At 39.2% G+C, this 5,206-nt stretch overlaps 1 long non-coding RNA gene across 1 annotated transcript; it reads left to right on the forward strand.

Moving 5' to 3' along the window:
* The first annotated feature begins 355 nt into the window (after positions 1-355).
* Positions 356-1,404, forward strand: LOC119765120. Its single transcript, XR_005276507.1, has 2 exons — positions 356-537; positions 686-1,404. It is a non-coding gene; the product is annotated as an uncharacterized LOC119765120 (long non-coding RNA).
* Positions 1,405-5,206: the final 3,802 nt, after the last annotated feature.

Consider the following 5,206-nt stretch of genomic DNA (forward strand, 5'->3'; position numbering starts at 1 on the left):
CTTGAATCAAATGTTGTTATTTGTGCATGTCTATTTTTAAAGTATTTTTGTGTTAACGTTAATTTATTATTGTTCATGTTATATATGCATGCATAGTTTATTTTTAATTATTATTTTTTGAAAGCACACTACAAGTAAATGATTGAATATCTTAAATACACTTCAATAAGGATGATAACTTATGAGTGGGATCAAATTGTTGAACTGGTATAATCTACACCACACTTGGGTGTAAGCCAATACCCCAGGAACATCACAACTAGAGGAGAGTTCAGCCGATCAATATGAGCAGGTCAATACGTCGAGCTCGATTGTTAATATCCGACGAAGCACGATGGGAGCCGACGAGAAACCGAGAGAGGGAGGCTTCGTGGCGGCAAAATCACCATCGGTCATCCTCTTTTCCTTCTGGACGTTCTAGTGCGAAGTTCTAAAACACTCGGTAGATTCGAAAATTTTCTAAGTGTGGTTAGAAAAGCAAGTGGTTAAGTGAAGCTAGATTCCAAATTGACTCTGAGCAAATCTGTGCAGTTTCAGGTAAAATTCCTAGAAGAGTTGGGCGAATTAAGGATTTTTGCTAATTTGCGGGGACGCTAACCTCTCTGGCGTCATGTGGCTTCCATATGACGACACGGCGAGCACATTTTTAGTATGTGTTACTAAAGTTCCTCTATCTTCGTCTTAGGACCTTTTTTGTTTCCTTGGTTTAAGCGGAATTCCGGGTTGACTGCCGGTAATTCCCGCAAGCAACATACCCGGACACTGCGGTGCCCGGAAGTCGCACTTTTGGTCTCTGCTACGAAGCTTGCGCTGAGTAGCATCAACGTCAAAGAGACAACGCTTCTCACCGTGCGCGGTGATCACCGTAAAAGAAGCTTTTCACTCGGATTAAAGCATCCTAATCATCAAGGAGTGCCCTTCCGCCGGAACTACCCACGGTACGACCGGTTCAACAAAGGAAGAAGACGTCCAGGGGTGTGATCGAACACCCAAATAGCTTGCAGTAGCTGTACCTACACGAGCTGACGGAGCAGCATACCCAGCCACAACCCAGAGGTCCTGCGCTATTGCGCTAACGCGTGGACCTATCCAGCAAACAATTTGGCGCAGCGCGCTAGCCGTTGCTTTGCTGGGAACCCCTGCATGATCCCGCCTAGATCACCAGTACCTGCCTGCCGCTAGATGAGCGGCGGCCCCTGTTCCAGCCTGCATGTCCAGCGCGGACGTGTAAGCCAAAGACCCGCCACGTGGACGCACCACGTGTACACGATCGTTCGAGGCCTCGACAAACGGATAAATCCGGGTAAGACAAACTTGTGAAAACTCTATGTTTGATTCCTTTTGCCTAAGAGTAGTAGTATAGTAGTGCGCATGTGGGTCAGAATAAACTGTGCAAAATATGAACAAATTGTGTTTACTTTCCTCACTGATCTGTGACTGACATTGCAAATGCCGACCCTTTGATTAGATTCTAGTTTGCTTATACTGAGCTAGGCCGCCGTTCTTGCCTTGTAACAACTAACTAACTATATACGCTATGGGTCTTTGCCATTTGACAAGGGTTAAAAAATCAAATTATTCGCTCTACCGCATTGCCTAGGCGTTGTCAGTTACAAGATTCCTAATCAAAATTAAGTGAAAATTGTCCACAACACCGGGGGAATGTTTAAGATTTCCAAAAATGTGTCTACTTAATTTATGGATAGTAGGGGAGAGTGGGGAGACTTGATCCCCGGGGACACTTGATCCCATGCCTGTATCTCGTCAGTATGTGGGTAAAACAACTAGCTTTGTTCTAGAAAACTGTGCTAAATTAACTAAAACTCATTGTAGAAAACAAAGAAAAAAATTAAAAACATGTTTAGATTGAGTTACACACATTTTTCTTTTAGAAAATTAAAAGTTTGAATGAATAAGAAACATTTTCCTTAAGATTTCTTCAAAAGGGGGATCATGTTACCCCTAATATTTTTAAAATGCCGGTTTAAAATATTTTTTTAAAACGCTTGGCATGATTCGAAGAGTTCATCTGAGGAAATACCCTTATAAGCCAAGCATAGATGAATGTTTAAGCTTTCAATTCATGTAAAAAGTTTATAGTTTTGTGAGACATTGACAGAGTTATGTGCGATACAAAAAAGGGGATCAAGTCTCCCCACTCTCCCCTACCGATAAAAAAAAAAAACATAATAAAACTTTTTTTGTCATTTTAATAAATTTGTCCCAATTATTAAAAAAAAATTATTTGTGTTTAACCTTACTTGCCTTTCCGAAGAAGAAGACAGACAGAAATACACGTGTGCCGAGATAGCACGATCACGACGACTTTTTCTTTAGCTATCACCCATTTTTCCATCAAGCAGCCCACAATGAGAACCAGTTCACTTGCTGTAATACTACAGTGCACTCGTATCTCACCTAACAAGTTACGGTATTTGAATTACAAATAAACCCCGCCAGAGCAGCAAGTTATCCTGCTGCATTCCAATGCAATTTCGTAGTTTAGCTATGTGAGAAGTTTAAATAGAGAGTTTCAAGACTCCTGTCGTTTGCGGTGGCGTCCAAATTTAATAACAATTTGACCACATTGTACTGAATGAAATGGCGTCAAATCTGGTGTCACCATTCGGTTGCGGCTTAATTGATAGTTTGTGCAAATTGAACACAAATTTACAAGTAGAATCGTATAATTGATTAATTTATAAATTGCTACCTTGAGTAATATTAACGTAGGGCGAGGCAAACGGGTCTAGCTCATTTCCCCGAATGACATTTTCCCGAATGCCATTTCCCCGAATATCATTTCCCCTAATCGGCTATATCCCCGAATGCCATTTCCCCTAATCGGCCACTTCCCCGTTTGCCATTTCCCCGAAATGACACATAAGCCAATTGCCGTTTATTTGAATTTTAATATTTCCGAATTTTCATATCCCTTAATCATCATTTACGCTAAAGCCTTTTTCGATGACTAACAGTTATTTTCTTTCTCAATTTCACCGACCAGCTTTTTAGGTATGCTGTTGAATAAATGTTGTAATTTATAAAAAAAAATGTCCAGTTAACATTTGTATTCAACCGCAAAATTAGATGTTGATTTCGAGAAATTTGCGAGGAAAATTGTCTTTTTCGAATTTTGTTCAAGATCCCAAAAATCGGACAAATAGGGGAAATTCTCATATGTTTGGCAGGTTAAGCGCTCGCTGCTAACTCCATCCAATTGGCTCCAATTTACGATATTTAAACAACTTATTTTGCTAAACTTGTGATAGAAACTTGCTTGTTTAATTCTTATTGAGCTATTTATCACTCGATTTCAGTTGAAAACGCTTTTAATGAACTTTAATTGTATGTCAAAGTGCTTATATGGAAACATTACAGACACGTTGGAATTAGATGCTATTCCCCTACATAAGATTCGTTTTGAGAATATTTAAAAAAAGGTCTGTAACTATTTTCAAAAAGGATTCAACAAATCCACCATCTTTTGTGGTCTCTGTTTCAAGTTTTCTGCTCATTTCTAGGCGTCCGAAGGTTATGGTGATGAGTCACCCAAACCCTCATTGATGCTAATGGAACGACGTTTTACTTTCTCATCCGATAGAAGGCCAGGCGGATAAGGCGGGAATCGAACCCGCGCTCCATAGCAACTTAGGGATCGGTTGCCGAAGCCGCTACCCACCGCGCCACGAGGCCTAGGAGAGGAGGATAGTAACAAACCTTTCCCCCCTAAAATGCCACGTCTGTTCTGAATGGAACCAAAAAGAAAGTTGAAGTCCGGGTGCTTAACCGAATGGTTAAGCGATCTGCCATTCAAGCAGACGATCAGGGATCAGGGGTCACCTCGCCACCGATTTTTCGGTGGGAATTTGAACCTCTGCTCCCTCTGGGAGCAACAGATACACAGTAATTAATTACCACACACACACACATACACATACACACACACACACATCTTTGACCACATGTCTTTGACCACATTTCAATTGGATGTATGAGCTTACAGATACAATATTTAGACTTTTATGTACTTTTATGTACTCTCGTGTTCGGTTTTTGAAAAATTTGATGTTTAGAGCACTTTTGAAAAAACGGTTTCAGTAAATGATTTTTGTATTTTTTTAGGTGAGTTGCTCCATCCTGCATTTTTCGTGAGTCTTTTTGTAATATCTAGGCTATTTTCACAAAAAATTTGAATGTGGGCTAACCTTCAAATTTGACTTTTAAACTTAAAAATCAAAAAATCTCATGAAAGTGGCATGTTTTTTTCTTTCAGTGTATTTTTTTCAGAAAGCCCGTCAAATTTCCTACAAGTTTGTCTTTGACTACTTTTTGATACGAGGCAACGGCTTCAAGGTACAGCTATATTTAAATAACGAAATACAAATATATTCAAAACACTTACGCCCTTCTCAAATGTCATTATCGAGTGTAACTAACAAAAATGGCTTATATAAGCGTAGGATAACATGTCTACAAAGTTTCATTGAAATTGGAGAGGGTCGAGAAAAAAGTACCTAAAAAATTCCTGTTTTGGGCTGGAATTGCTCTATCGCAAAAAGTTTTTTTTGCTTAAGTTTTTTTTTTGTCAAAACTTACATTTTTTTAAACTAATGATTGCAAAACAACGGGAATAGTGTACAACGTATTTTAAAACAATTTTGCACAACAAGCATTCGGGATTGTGGCCCATTCGGGAAAATGTCATTCGGGGATGTGAACAATTAGGGGAAACGGGAAATTCGGGTAAATGGAATTCGGGGAAATGACTATTAGGGAAAGTGTCATTTCGAGGAAGTGGCATTCGGGAAAATGTCCCTTCGGTAATATGGGTTTGTAATAGATTACATTTGCCAATATAAGCCACTCAAAGGGATAAACTGTTTCAATGAACAAATAAACACAATTTCACAATTTTTTTACTAAAAAAATCATCAAAATTCAGGATCAACTCACATTCACACGAATGCCAAATTAAGGTAGAGCGTCAATAATAAACTATAATAATACAGCAATTCCCCACGAAAACAACATGATTCGAAAAAAAAGTTCTCCGACCGAGCTCAATTTTTTTCTGGGGGATCCTTGGCCAAAATAATTAGACCCGTATTTTTTTGTTTGGCCATTAGGGTGACCTACGCCGTGTTAGGCTGGTTCGAAAAATGGCAATTTTCGTCGATTTTCGCAAAAACCACTTTTTTCAAAA

The sequence above is a fragment of the Culex quinquefasciatus genome, chromosome 1 (genome assembly GCF_015732765.1).
Source record: "Culex quinquefasciatus strain JHB chromosome 1, VPISU_Cqui_1.0_pri_paternal, whole genome shotgun sequence".
NCBI classification, from domain to species: Eukaryota; Metazoa; Arthropoda; class Insecta; order Diptera; family Culicidae; genus Culex; species Culex quinquefasciatus.